The 15,985-nt window shown below is 37.8% G+C and overlaps 1 pseudogene; it reads left to right on the top strand.

Annotated features, from left to right (window-relative positions):
* Nucleotides 1–1,685: 1,685 nt before the first annotated feature.
* Nucleotides 1,686–2,118, top strand: LOC131905631 (small ribosomal subunit protein uS15-like; annotated as a pseudogene).
* Nucleotides 2,119–15,985: the final 13,867 nt, after the last annotated feature.

Genomic DNA, 15,985 nt, shown 5'->3' with positions numbered 1-15,985 from the left:
GCATGAAAGCTAGTCATCAGAGAGGAGGCTTTCATGTCAGCTTAGCCTCAAGAGTGTCTGGGCCCTGTTTCTGAAGTACATGTTGTCTTCAGCAACAGGGCCTTAACTTCTACTTCTAGGGGTGAAGGGCAAGCAAAGACTATAGAAATGGGCTCTGTGTTTGGAAGTCTCTTGGATAGTCTTGACCAACAACTCAAAAGAGAATAATCTAGTTTTGCTGTTGTTAGGTGGTCATTGGCTCTTGGAGGGAGCATTATCATCCCAGATAAGAAAAGTTTATTTAAATTTTATATGTATATTTATAGGCAGAAGTATGTGTATTATATATTTTTAAAGATAATTAATAGTATGATTCCTTGTGAATTTTTCAGACATTCTTATTGGTATTTTACCCTTCTCCATCTTTCTTCTGCATTTGCTCCACTCGAAAGAGTCTCCCTTTCCTTCTTTCTTATTCAGATCACATGTATTTTGTTATTCTCCACTCCATTAATAGTTTCCAAACCCTCACCCCTGGCAATGGTCCTGTTTTTATTTTCTGCTTTCTGAAATTACTCTAGGATATGCACACACATGTGAAGATTTGGAGCTTGGAGCCTCTGATGAGAAAGAGTATGAGATGTTTGACTTTCTGTGTCTGGCTTGCCTTGGTCAATATGACCTTTACAAATTCTACATATTTAACTGCAAATTTCATATTTCTTTACAGATGAATACTATCCCATAGTGTATATGTACCACATTTTATCCATTCATTGGATGAGGAACGGTTAGGTTTTTTTTCCTAGTTGTTCTGAGTAGAGTGTCAATGAACATGGATAAGCAATTACCTGCAAAGTAGGATGCCAAATCCTTTGGACATATACCAAGGAGTGGTACAGCTGGGTTATATGGTGGATTAATTTTAGCTTTTTGAGAATTCTTCACACAGATTTCCTTAGTGGCTGCACCAGTTTGCAAACCCACAAACAGTGAATGAGGGCAAGTTTCCATTTCCTTGCATCCCCTCCGGTATTAATTGTTGCTTGTTCCACTGATCTTTGCTATCCTGACTAGAGTAAGATGAAATCTCAAGGTTGTTTTGATTTGCACTTCTCTAGGTGCTAGGGATGAGAAACAGTTTTTGAGATATTACTTAGCCACTTCCTCTTTCTTTCTTTCTTTCTTTCTTTCTTTCTTTCTTTCTTTCTTTCTTTCTTTCTTTCTTTTGAGAACTCTCTATTCAAAGTCCCAGACCCATTTATTGAATGGCTCATTTGGGTTTTTACTCTATGTTTTTTACAATTGTACAAATGAACTCACTTATTTTGTTTTGCTGTTGTTGTTGTTGTTTTAATTGAAAATAGCCTTTTTAATACAATATAATCTGATTATCTTTCTCCTCCCCTAACTTTTCCCAGATCCACCTCACCTATCCAAATCCACACCCTTTCTTTCTGACTCTTCCTTTTTTTGAGGTCTGTGTTATTCTGAATATTAACCTTCTGTCATATGTATAGCAGGCCAAGATACTTGGGCTTCCTCTTCACCAGGCTGATTGTTTATTAGCTGTGTAGAAGTTTTTTGGTTTTATGAAGTCTTACCTGTCAACTTTTGGCTTAATTACTGGGCAGATAGAGTCCTATTAAGAAAGTCCTTTCTGCTTTCCTCCCTCATTCTCTCTTTACTGTCAGACTTCTACCATCATGGGCTGTATGCACACTCCTGTGAAGGCCTGTCCTAGCTGGTACTACCCAATCTCCATACAGTCCCCACCTGGCTAAAGTTGAACTCTGATGACATGAACAGAATTATAAACTTGCCAAGAAAGGGCCTGACTTCCTCCCAAATAAGTGTGATCCTGAAGGACTCACATGGCGTGGACAGGTGCGTTTTGTGACATAATAAAATCTTGAGAATCCTTAAGTCCAAAGACCCTGATCTTCCTGAGGATCTGTACCATTTGATTAAGAAAGTGGTTGCTATCTGAAAGCATCTTGAGAGGAACAGAAAGGATAAGGATATTAAATTCCACTTGATAGCAGAATTCACTGAATGGCTCATTACTATATGCCTAAGTGGGTCCTCCTACCCAACTGGAAATATGAATCGTCCACAGTCTCTGCTCTAGTGGCATAAATTCTCTTGTGTACATGAGTGTAGCTGGAGAGTTTCTCTCCAGCTCCTGCCAAGCCCTGACAGTCCTGGAGCCCACTTATAAATAAACACACAGACTCATATTATTTAAACTATTTGGCCTAATGGTTCAGGCTTTTAGCTATCTAGTTCGTACATCTTAAATTAACCCATTTCTATTAATATATACTTTACCACATAGCTCGTGGCTTACCGGTACTTTATATCTTCCTTGTCCTGGTGGCGGCTGGCAGTGTCCCTCTCTGCCTTTCTGTTCTCTCAATTCTTCTCTCTGTTAGTCCTGCCTATACCTCCTGCCTGGCTACTGGCTAATCAGTGTTTTATTTATCAATTAATCATCCACAGCACATGAGCAATAAAATCACTTAGAATAAAAAAAAGGAGAGAAAGAGAGATAGAGGGAGGGAGAGAGAGAGAGAGAGAGAGAGAGAGAGAGAGAAGAGAGAGGAAGGAAAGGAGGGAGGGAAGGAAGGAAGGAAGTCTGTGGTGATATATTGTGTACCCTAATAAAGCTTGCCTTGAGAATCAGAGGACAGAGCCAGCCACTAGATTAGACTTAGAGATCAGACAGTATTGGCATACACCCTTAATTTTATCATTTGGGAGGCAGAGATCCGTCTGGATCTCTGTGAATTCAAGGCCACACTGGAAACAGAGCCAGGCAGTGGTAACACACACCTTTAAGCCCAGTACTGAGAAGCACACACACCTTTAATCCCAGGAAGTGATGTCTGGGCAGAGAAAGGTATATAAGGCATGAGGAAACAGGAACTCATGCTTTTGAGGCTGAGGATTTCATAGAGGTAAGAACATGGCTGGCTTTTTCTGTTTCTCTGATTTTTAGCTTTCACCCCAATATCTGGCTCCGTTTTTTTGTTTTTTTGTTTGTTTGTTTGTTTGTTTTTTAAATAAGACCTTTTAAGATTGGTGTTACAAAAGTCCTTTCCTACATCTGTTTCACATGGGGTACTACTTAGGTTTATATCTAACAGCTTCAGTGTTTTGGGTTTCACATTGAAGTCTTTGCTCCACTTAGATTTCGCTTTGGTACAAAGTGATAGATTTGGATCTAGTTTTATTCTTCCTTTGTGGACATCCAGTCTTCCCAGCATCATTTGTTGAAGATGATTTATTTTCCCCAGCTTTCATTTTTGGCATCTTTGTCCAGTTTTAAATGACTGAAGTGTACTCATGTTTGGGTCTTTGATTTTGTTCCATTTGTCTACAGGTCTGTTTTTGTACCAATATTACATTGTTCCATTTTCTAACTATGCCTCTGTAATATATCTTAAGATATGAAATGGTAGTCCCTCTACCATTGTTCTATTTGCTCAGCGATGTTTTGGTTATCTGGGATAGTCTATGGAATCTTGACTTAGAGCTATCAATGCAGTCCAGCATTATCTCCACCTTGAGACTGTATATTTGACAAAAGTTATGCTCTTTTCTCACCAATTTGTCCTTCATAAGTTTTCTGGTTTGTTTGTGCAGGATTTAGTGCAGTAGAGAACAGAAAGTTTCACATTAAAGTCTGTAGGCAGATTTTTCTAATTGGGCTGCCAGCTCTCAAAAGATGTTATGGAGACTTATTAATTAAGAATGCTCAGCCTTAGCTTAGGCTTGTTTCTAACTAGCTCTTATAACTTAAATTATCCCATATTTTAAAATCTAAGTTCTTCCACATACCTGTTACCTCATCTCATCACTCCCATCCTGGTTATTCCATGTCTGGCTGGTGACTCTGCCTTTCTTCTTCCCTGAGCTCTCTCTGTCCTGGAGTCCGATTGGCCATTCAGCTTTTTATAAGCCAACCACAATGACACATCTTCACACACTGTAAAAGACTATTTCACAACAAAAAGTCATACTCTCCAATCCAGTTTTACCACTGTTAAAGATAATCTGCTCATTTTCACTTCCTGCAGCAATTTTGTTGTCAGTTTAGGATTCTCAGGAAGGGTCTCCATCTCTGCAATGCTTCTGTCACATAAGTTGCTGTTATCTTTCCAAATCTCTGTTGACCTCTCTGTGATGTCCTTACCATCTCATTTCAAGGCTTATTGATATTTTAATAGTCTCATATGTTACTCAAAGTGAATAACAAGCATATTTCACTAACCACAAAAGGCTTCTCTTAAAATTCTAATTTATCTATTATCATATTTCTTTTTCCTGTTAGTTGATCTTCTTGCTCATTGTACAATATGAGCCTATTGAATATTGATCCTTTATTCCTTGATTCCAGTGATAGACTAGGAAAATTTACATAATTAATCAAAAAAGTATCCAAGTTATAAACTGCTCTATATTTCTAATCATTTTATTCTCCAACCAAATATGTTCATGATGGAGAAAAACAAACAAGTCTCTCACTTTAATTAGCTTGTTAGTTGAACGTTGATAGGTAGTCAGGCATTCCTTCAATTTTAAGGCAAATTAAAACAAGGATTTGTTTCAGAACCAGGTGTTAGGCTGTCCTCAGTGGCCAACCAGGAGAGAAGTAGTTTTTCAGCTTTTCTGCTGCAGTACTGACATCAAATCTAGACTTCATGTACAATAAGTAGGTGAGACTCTGTCACTGTGCTGGGCCATGAAATGATATCTTTAATCTACAAAGCCGGGAAAAGCTCCTAGAAAGACATGTCTCAGCCTTCTTGTTATTCACTGGGTGCCATTTTACTCATGTTTCTCTTGTTCTTCATGTGACTTATATGACATAATCTCACCAAAGCAACCCTGACTCACTTAAGGGATTTCAGATCTTCAGCCTATTAATGTGTAGCTTGGTTCAATTAGGGAGATTACAAACAGAAAACTCCCACTGGTTCCAAGTTCATATAAGAATCATCAACCCAGCTTTGTTTTTTATTAAGTTGACAATTTCCTCCTCATTATCTCCCATATCCACTTGTGAAAACATGAAGAGTGTAAGTGTGGGACTGCTAATACAAAAAAAATATAAAATTATCACACAATTTTTCATATAGATGGTATTCTCAACTTGTAGCATTTTGGAAAGATATTTAAAAATATTTGTACTAATATTTGTACTAGATATTTATACTAAGCAGCTTATTTTATTGGCAAGGAGATATAAATTAATGCCTGCGTGAACAAATAAAGTTATTCTTTTCTAAAATTACCTAGGTGATAGCGGATTGGAAATTATTAAAATACCATGCAATGCAAAAGGACAATTGTGCTGTCCCTTAATTTGTGTGTTTAAGGCATGTCCCTGTTTGATGCTATTTGGTGATAGGACCTTTGGGAAGTGAGCTTAAATGAGATTGTGCAAATAGTGCCTCGCTCTTGTGATTCATACTTTTACAAAAACAAACACCATACAGCTGTCTCATAGTCTATGAGCTATGGCAGGATACAGTAAGGAAGCAGCTGCCTACAAGGCAGGGACACACTTCACCATAGACTGGCCATGCTGGGACCCCATAGAGTGTCTGTAGCCTCCCGACCTATGAGAAAATAAATGTCTCTTATTGAAGTCACCCAGTCATTTGATATATTGCTATGGCAGCCAAGACAAGACATTTAGTTATTTAAATTACAGCCAAAGAATTTCTAGATTCTTAGTAAGACTTCAGAGTTCTTGAACTTTGGAAATTCAGTCTACTGCATTTATTTTACATCTACTAAGACAGCTTATATTGATTACAAAACCTATCCATCACATAAAAAGCTGTATACTTTTTAATAAGAGTAAGACAATTCTAAAAATTCATTCTGAAAACATAGTTCAATAAATTAATGGTAGTAGATAAATCAAATTTAGAAAACCAAATAAGAGACCAAACCATGCATAGCATGGTGATTCAAAATTGAAATCCCAGTATCAAAAGGCTGAGGCATATGGATTGCCATGAATCCATATCTAACCTAGGCTAGTAGATATAGGTAAATTCCTAAACCACTTGGGCTGCAAAGCAAGATTATTGCATATATATGTAATATATATATATTAGATGAATGAAGAAACAGCCTACCCATCAAGGAAAATCATTGTTAGTGGTACACATAACAGAAGATTGATATCCAAAATATATAAGGATCTCCTAAAACTAAATACCAATAAAATCAAATGATAATAGCTAGCTTAATTTGATGAATAAGCAATGATCATAAGATGAAGTACAAATGACTAAAAATATATCAAAAAAATTAAAAAAAATGTGTTCAATGGTCTTAGCCATCATAGTCTATAAGAATATCCCTTGGGAGATTCTATTGGGTATCCAGGACTTGAGCTTACTCAATACCATTAATAGAACCATATTTTAACTTTTAAAATTTACAAGTATACTGTTTATATACTGATAGCTAAATGTGTGTGTGAATATTCATGTGTAGAAATCATTAGCATGCAAATCAATTATACTTAATTGTTATCTTTAAAAGAGTGAAACCACACCTAATTTTCCCATTATTTGTAAAAGGAACAAGAAATATCTCGCCGGGTGTGGTGACTCACACCTTTAATCCTAGCATTCGGGAGGCAGAGTCATGCTGATCTCTGTAAGTTTGAGGCCAGCCTGGTCTACAGAGAGAGTTCCAGGACAGGCTCCAAAGCTGTCTCACAGCTTTGTGAAACCATGTCTCATAAAACCAACAAATAAATAGATAGATAGATAGATAGATAGATAGATAGATAGATAGATACATACATACATACATACATACATACATACATACATACATAGACAAATAGACAAATAGATAGATAAATAAATAAATATATCAAGGGCTATGGGGATGGTTCAGGGCATATAGACCTTCCCAGAGTTTGGATCCTCAGAACCCACATGGAAACTTGGCAGGCACAGTGGCTGCTTATAATCCCAACACTTTGTAGGCAGAGATAGGTAGTCTCCAAGGTAAACTGGATAGACAGACTTTCAGGAATTGATAAAACTCCAGGCTCAGTGAGGAATCCTATCTAAACAAATAGAGAGTGAACATAGAAGATACCCAAATGGAAAACATGCAAATAGTGTATTCATGCAAAAAAAGTATTTCAGTAATTCTCAATAGTTGCCTTTAAAGATAATTTTTATTAATGTATAAAAATACTGTGGGATATCTTCCTGTATGCTGTGAATATATGTTGTTCCCATTGGTTAATAAATAAGCTGCTTTGGCCTATGGCAAGACAGCTTAGAGGCAGGTGGAAAATCCAAGCAAAAATACAGGAAAAAGACAGGCAGGAAGAGGAGCTATCAGCCTGTCACCCAAAGAGCAACAAGATGCCAGTAGACCAGTAATGCCATGGCTACATGGCAACATGTAGATTAATAGAAATTGATTAATTTAAGATGAAAGAGCTAGCTTGCAAGAAGCCTGAGCCATAGGCCATCCAGTTTGTAATTAATATAAGCCTCTGCATGTTTACTTGAGACTGAGCAGCTGCCAGACTGGGCAGGACATAGCAAAACTTCTGACTGCATAAAAATGATCTAACACTCATATAAGTAAACTAATGAGTGAATACATGGGTCAAATAATGTCCATCTATAAAGAGCATGGTGGAGCATGCCTATAACTCCAGAGCTTAAATGATAGAGGCAAGAAGATCAAGAGTTCAGTTCAAGACCAGTCTGGACTAGACAGTGAGTTCAGGGACAGCCATGGTACATGAGATGCTGCCTCAAAAACAGAGACAACAACAGAAACTGCATTTTCTTGGATTCCATCTAACATCAAGCTCACAGCTTCAGAAGAGCTGTTCTAAATTTATGGAAGTTAGAAGTCCATTGAGATATGTGTCAGGCTTTTTCTTTTGGGCCACCAACCAGCTTTCAAATCATGACACAGAGACTTATTACTAGTTTTGAATGCTCAGCCTTTGCTTAGCTCTTTTCTTGCTAGCTTTTATCACTTAACCTGTTTCTCTGCGTCTATGATTTGCCAAAGGGCTTTTCAACTTTTCTTACTTTCTTGCTGTCTCTATGGCTGATTGACTGGTCACTGCCTGGTTTCCAACTCTGGGCATCTCCCTCATTCTCTCCTCTCCTCCTTCCTTTGTTCCTCTTCTCTCAAACCTAGGTTTTCGCCTCCTATTTAGTGTCTCTCCCTGGCAGTGCCACCTGTCCTTTCCCTGCCTAGCTATTGGCCATCCAGCTTTTTATTAGACCAATCAGGTGCCTTGGGCAGGCAAGGTGAAACAGATGCAACATGTCTTTATATAATTAAACACACATCCTTACATCTTTAAACAAATGCAGCATAAACAAATGTAACACATACTTTCCCAGCTAAAATAATATTCCACACTGGGCAGTGGTGGTGCACGCCTTTAATCCCAGCACTTGGGAGGCAGAGCCAGGAGGATCTCTGTGAGTTTGAGGCCAGCCTAGTCTACAGAGCAAGATCCAGGACAGGCACCAAAACTACACAGAGAAACCCTTTCTTGAAAAAAACCAAAAAACAAAACCAAAAAACAAAAAACAAAAAAACAACCTAACAAACAAAAAACTTATATTCTACATCAGAGATATATAGTCATTGGGTTTAGCTAATTTCACTATGTAATGGTTTTTTTATTTGAAAGTTCTTTACAATGAAGCTTTAATTACATTTTTCAAAGTGCCAAAACATTTTACAAAACCTTAAGAGTTAGTTCATCACTAAATTTCTTCTAGAAAACAAAACTGACAATGAGTGTATTTTTAATGCGCAACTTCTCTTGGTCCTTTTCTTTCTCAATGCCTTAGTTAGTTAGGGTTTCTATTGCTGTGAAGAGACACGATGGCCACAGCAACTCATATAAATCAAAACATTTAATTGGGACTGGCTTACAGGTTCAGAGGTTTATTATCCTCATGGCAGGAAGTATGACAGTGTGTAGGCAGACATAGTGCTGGAGAAGGAGTCAGAATTCTACATCTGGATCAACAGGCAGCAGGGAGAACAACATACTATGCTTGGTTGAGCATTAGAAACCCAAAGCTCACCCCCAGTGACACACTTTCTCTAACAAGGCCCCACCTAATTTCTGTGAACTATCCACACTACCCAATGATCAAGCATTCAAATCTATGAGCCTATGGGGGCCACTCTTATTAAAATCACTACAATGCCTTTAATCTGTGTTATATTTGCTCATGAATCTCTAACTTGTTCACTCTCTTCAATCCCCAGTGTTTATTTTGCTAGTCTTTCAAAAGTTCTATCTGCTCTAATTTCTTTCCTTAGTCTGTATTCTACTTTCTGCCACTGAGCTCTCCAGGGTTCTCGTTCCCATAAGTGCCCTGTGAACTTCCTATGCAGCCCTGCAGACTACAGAAGGCAGGAAGCCCTTTGGAGAGCATGCTTTTCTTTTGATCTGATACACGTATTAGTTACTTTTCCTTTTGTCTCTTTGACCAAATACCTGATAAAGCAAATTCTGGGAGGAAGATTAACATTGGTATTGTTTCCAGTCCATCATGGTGGGAAAGACACCATGGCAGGTGACTCAGTGATTACTAAAGCGTGTCGTGTTTGGTTACAGGATTTTGACAGCCAGGAAGTACAAAAGACCCCAAACGGGGGGAGGGATGGCTGTAAACCTTAAGACTTGCCCTTCAGTGACCCACCTCCTCTAATCATGCCTCTCACCTCCCCAGAAAAGACAACCTGTCAGGGACCAAGTGCAAACATATGGGCCTGTGTGGGGCATTTCACATTCAAGTCACATTAAAAGAGGTGAGGAGCCAGAGTAATTGAATGTTAGCATTTTTATTCTAGTCAAAGTGAAACCACACACTGTTACAGGTAATGTATACACACACACACACACACACACACACACACACACACACACACACACACACACGAGATCATACCCAGTATACAAGCAGCTTTTTCACTGAAAAATACATTGTGAAATTTTATATACATAATGTAAAATATTATATATATTTATTACTAGCTTAAAGAAGTGCACATTAACGACTGCTCTAAAATTTGTTCATCCCTTCTGATAAAGCTAATTTTTTCAAATATTTAATTGAATGATATTCATTCACATTTTTAGCTTTTTAGTCTTGTGATTATAGAAGTAAGACAATATGGGAAAGCCGTAATAATTTAAATATTTTTGTGATAATTTAAAATATTTTACACATACAGTTTTCTCTGTAAAAATATAATGTTTCCGAACCTTGTAACAGTACAGGAGGACTATTTTCATGTGTAATATTAGCTGTATATGATACATCTATTTCATCTGTGCACTGCTTTTATTTCTCTGTAGACGTGATTAGCAATTGTTCTGTTGTTTTTGTTTGTTTGATTGCTTGCAGTGTTAGAAGTTGAAGCTGTGGCATTGTGCATGCCTGGCAAGCGTGTGCCAACACTTAGCTATATTCCCAGCATGAAGTTATCGTATGAGACACTATCTCTTATTTTAATTACATTTATCTGGTAACTGAAAAGGTGACTGATTACCTTCACCACTGAATTTTAAGGAATCCTCCTTTGGTTGTCCTAAAAACCTGTTTTGCATCTGTCTCAAATATTTACTAGAAATTACATTAACACTGTATGAGTCTATTCCCACTGCTCTGGATGTTGCTGTGGCTGGATTTTATGTTGTTCTTCATTATAAACAAAAGTAATTAAATTTAGTCAAATGTAATGCTTCTCTGAGAGATCACAGCTCTACTGAGTTCAAGCTGAAAACCCATGAAAGACTTTTCTGCCAACCCAGGCCTTGGAGGAGAGCTCTGCATTCCTCAGCCTGTTATGGCGAAAGTGCTGGCACAGGAATAGCCAGTGCAAGCAGAATCTTGTACAGATAAAGCTAGTTATGGAGAAAAATACCAACAGATGAGAGCAACTCCTTAATGAGTCACTACAGTCCTGGTGCGGCATGAATCTACACACCTTCTCTGCCCCAAATTCCTGAAGAGCCTAGATACCAAAAATGTAGTTGAGAACTCTCAAGGCACCGACTGAATCCCTCAATTCAACGTCCACTTCTGCACAAAAATCCCCCTGAATTGTGTCTTTGGCTTTGTTTTCTTTTTCTTCCCTCACATCCATTTTCAAGGAGTCAATTTGGTGCAGATGATTCTCCATTCTCTATGTCTTGTCTCATCTCTGTCCTGGATGTTCACATGTGCCCTAATTCATTCTTTCTGAACATAAACTTGTAATGCCTACCTCCACTTAGGCTCCATCTCTCCTCTAGGAATGCCCATTTCCATTCAGCATCACTGGTCCTCGGTATTCTAATTTAGAGCTGCTTAATTTCTTCCATATTGAGTATATTTGCTGAGTTTCTCTCTCTCTCTCTCTCTCTCTCTCTCTCTCTCTCTCTCTCTCTCTCTCTCTCTCTCTCTCTCTCTCTCTCTCTCTCTCTGTGTGTGTGTGTGTGTGTGTGTGGTGACCTTTCTATCTCTTACTGTAATCTCTCTTATTTATCTAACCCAACTACCCTAATAAAAACTATCATTACTCTTGTCCTTTACCAAACCAAAAAACAAAGGCAATGAACAAACAAAATCTTCTTTAATACTGATCTCCCTGCTTCCACTATGTCTAGCATTTTAACTCTTCTTTAGTAGCTACTCAGATGGTCTTATTAAAAATGGTGCTTTTATCATATTGCCCTCATAATAAAAAAAAAATCCAGAATCATTGGTCCTCCCTGTCAATGTTTGTACTTCCTGAAACAAATATGCAATATAATCTTAACTTTGATACACCTTTTATCTCTCACAAAACTAGCTTTCCACATGACTGGCTATACATCCCTTGCAGTCTCTCCATCCCATACAGTATATAAATGCAGCCCAGTCCCTGATGGAGCCTAATCAGTTCTACTAACACCACCCCACAACACGCAAAAAGATTTTGGTAAGAAATTACACTGATCCATCAGTTGAAGATTAATAATAAAATACACTAGAAAGTACATAAATTTGTGCGTTAACATAGGTTCACCTGCTACTAAATAAAATAGGGAGAAGCATGAAATTTGAGAGGATGATTGCTAAACATTGTCACCATGAATATAGAAATGAAAGGAGTAATTTCTAGAAATTATCAAACATACTAACAGTGAGTAATAAAGAAAAAAGAACTATAAGAAATTGGGAGGCCATAAGTAACTTTTAAGAAATTCAAAATGGTGGTACAATTCAAAGAGGAGTGTGAAGTGAAAAATATCATTCAGTACTGAGTACTGAAATATCTTAGAGACATGACTATGACACTGATAGGAAATGGATAGGGAGATATGGTTCCTGAAGTAGATAATGAACAGGGGGAGTAGTTCCATCTTCTTACACCCTATGTTTTTATATGCAAGAGGAAGGGAGTGAATGGAATGGTCGGGCTAAGGAGGCTAGCTGGTAGGGTGTGATTGATGGTAGACCAGAAGGCAGACTGCCTTCAGGGGGACATTATTCTTCTTTGAATTCCTAGTTCCTTTCTTAATTCTTGGCTCAAAACAGAAGTAGAATAGTGTTTGGATTAATGGATGAAAGGGTAGAGGTACATCAAAAAGAAGGAAACCCCAATGCAACCATGAAAAATGACAAAAGCATGGGTGAGCTTATAAAAATGTCTTGCTGGTAACAGACAGAGTGAAGAAGAGGTTTTATGTACACTTATTTCCAGAAAAATAGGAGGCATGCTACTTGATGACAGTGAGGAATGGGCTCAGAGTGGGAGACTGATTAGAGCAGAAAAGAAATTGCTGCAGAAACCCTGTGAATAAGTAGAAAGTAATAAAAACTGAAGTGAAAGATGCATTGGCTTCTCCAAATAAAATAAAAAACTCCAGTCAATAAATTCCTATGTAAGTTACACTGGCTCTTGATTTCTGCCATCAATTGGCTCCAGTATCCCTGCTGATAGAAATTCTCCCAACTCTCAAGCCCCTGCACAAAATGACATATCTTCAGATAACCCACATCCATCCTCCTACATACTTTCTCTCATCTCTAGATTGCCAGAAACACCAACCTGGGTGCAAATGCTGAGTGAACACTGGAGCCTTCCATAGGTGGTGTACATTTCCTGTTAGGAGCTGACAGTTCATCATCACTTGTTCTCAGCACCTTGAGCAGCCATGTTCTGTGCATTCACCACAATCCACTAGAGAGAAGTTTCTCTAATTAAAGCTAAAAGTAGACTATGTCTACATGTGTGTCTTAATTAGAGTTTCTATTGCTGTGAAGAAACACCATGACAATGACAACTCTAATAAAGGAAAACATTAAATTTCTGTAAAGAGACACCATGACCACAAGAACTCTCATAAAGGAAACATTTGATGGGGTGGCTTATAGTTTCAGAGGTTTAGTCCATTATCATCATGGTGGAACATGCTGGTGTGGAGGCAGACATGGTGCTGGAGAAGTAGCTGAGAGTTCTACATCTTACACAGGAAACAGGAAGTGGTCTGTCTCACTAGGAGTGACTTTAGCATATATGAAGCCTCAAAGCCTGCCTCGACAGTGACACACTTCCTCCAACAAGGTCACAATTCAAGAAGGCCACACCTCCTAATAGGGCTATTCCTTTTGAGGACCATTTTCTTTCAAACCATGACAGTGTATAAACACAAATGTTTAGAAGGTATTTGTTTTTATGTCATATTTTTAGCTAAACAATAGTGGCTTTCTCCTTTAGGCCTTGTACCTTTCTACTTACAGGTTTTTGACTGTTTTGACAGTACCAGGCATGTATTTGTTCCTGTGAAGTAGGCTTCAAACACAACCTGAGAGTTGTTGGTTAACCCCATAAAAATTATGCCACTGTTGCACTGGTGGACACATCTTGCATGGAAAATTGGCATTATAGCTCATAAGATTGAGAGCTTAATAAGACAGTTGTCCCCCACCCCAATGTCTTGCACAGCACATTTTTGTACTTTGAAATTTCACCGAGCTAGAAAGGCAAGCATTGTGTGTTCTCCGTCATATGTGGATCCTAATTTTGAATCTTTTAGATTTATTTTTTTAACTTGGAATATCTGTAGAAGACAGGAAACTAGAAATGGGCTGTTATGGATTGGCTTCTTTAAATGGGTGGCAGTGGGGAGCTAGGAGAACACACATGGCATGAAAATTGAAAAAGTGAATGCTAGGGATAGAAATCAAAATAAGTGGGTGGGAAGGTGACATGAGAGGGTAGAGAGGAAGAGTTAACCAAAACAAAATGCTTATGAAAAATCCATACTCAAACCTATTACTTTGCAAGTCAGGTTTTTGTAAAGAATTGTTTAAAGTAAGAGTTGTATTTAGGAATATACATGTATATCCATTTACAGATAGATTTTGTCACAACAATTAATGAATAAAGATTCCATGAGTTTGAAAGGGAGCAAGAAGGGGTATATAGGAAGTGTTTGATGGAGACAAGAGAATGAGGAAATGACATAATTATATTATAATCTTTAAAAAAAACAGAATTAATGAAAATAGAGTTGGAAAGGAGATATACTGAATGTTCAGATAATCTCTTCTTATAAGTCATTGTGCAATTAAGAAAAAAATCTCAATACCAGATGCATGATGCTTCTTTATGAATGGCTGGTCATAGAGCTCCAGAGGCCCCCAAAATAATACAGGCTTTTGTCTCTTTTTCTTTGTTGCCCACCAAACTAAATAAGAAAATCTTGCTGAAGACACTACATCCCTTGACTGCAATATGTAGAGAAATCTATCTGGGACTGAGTTGGAAATTTCCTCTCAGCACTTTTGTTCTACTTTCATAGCTTTTATGGCACTTGAAATTTTCATATGTATATAATGTATTTTGAATAGTCTTACCTCTGGCATTCTCTTACACCCCTCCCACCTCTTTATATCCTCACTCCTCCATACATACTCTTTCCTCACATTCATGTCTTTATGTTTTATGATCTCTGAGTTTAACCAAGGCCATCTGTATATAACATCCCCTCTTGGATTCGGAGAATATCAATAAAGAAAATGTGGAAACACATGACATTTGGAAGGCAAGGAGAGGGCTGCAAAATGCTGTCTTCTGGGCAAAATACAGCCATTGCCATCACAAACTCCCAGCAGCTTAGGTTCCTTACAGTGGGCCTGCATGTGATTGGACCTGTCAACAGTCAATCACAGACCTTGGAGATGTTCAAGGGCTTATAAACCCCTGGGAGACCATTAGCTACTGGCATTTTGTGAGAGGGCGGGTCATTGTTTTCAGCTGAATAGCCGCTGAAGATCAAACCAAGTTCCTGTGTATATTTCCAATCACTTACACTTTAGATAGAGGTTCATCATGAGGTCATTTTCTTCTCAGAAATTGCTTTTGGTTTATTCATCACTATTCCATGTGACTTACACCCTTTCACTGTATAACTCCTGTCATATATGGCTCATAGTTCTTAGGTAACTTCAGAACTTTGGGAGACAATGCACAAATGCTGGTTTTGTAGTAAAATGTTTATGTTCCTAGAAAGCCAAGGCAAGCAATGAATAATATTCTCTAGACAGGAAATCTTTCTTTTTATTGCTTTTTTTCTTGGATTTATTTTCTATTTTTAAAATTTTTAAATTCAAATAGAATTTTATCACTTCTCTTCATTTCCCCATCTACCTTTCTCTCAAACCTCTTCCATGCCCTCAATTCTCAAGTGGATAGCCTCCTTTTCTTTGATTACTATATACATATATTTATGAATGCATACATGTATGAGTATGCACAAATATATATATGTGTATATATATATATATATATATATATATATATGTAGAACCTTCTGAGTATGTATTTTGCTGATTATGTGTATCTAGTTCAGGGCTGACCACTCTCCATTGGACATTCAATAAGGGGTCTCTTCTCTGCGAGAGGCTAATTCTTCTTCTCTCAGCAGTCA

Source organism: Peromyscus eremicus, chromosome 3 (genome assembly GCF_949786415.1).
Source record: "Peromyscus eremicus chromosome 3, PerEre_H2_v1, whole genome shotgun sequence".
In the NCBI taxonomy this organism is placed as follows: Eukaryota; Metazoa; Chordata; class Mammalia; order Rodentia; family Cricetidae; genus Peromyscus; species Peromyscus eremicus.
The sequence above is the reverse complement of the archived record's forward strand: the minus strand, read 5'-3'. Positions and strand labels throughout refer to the sequence as shown.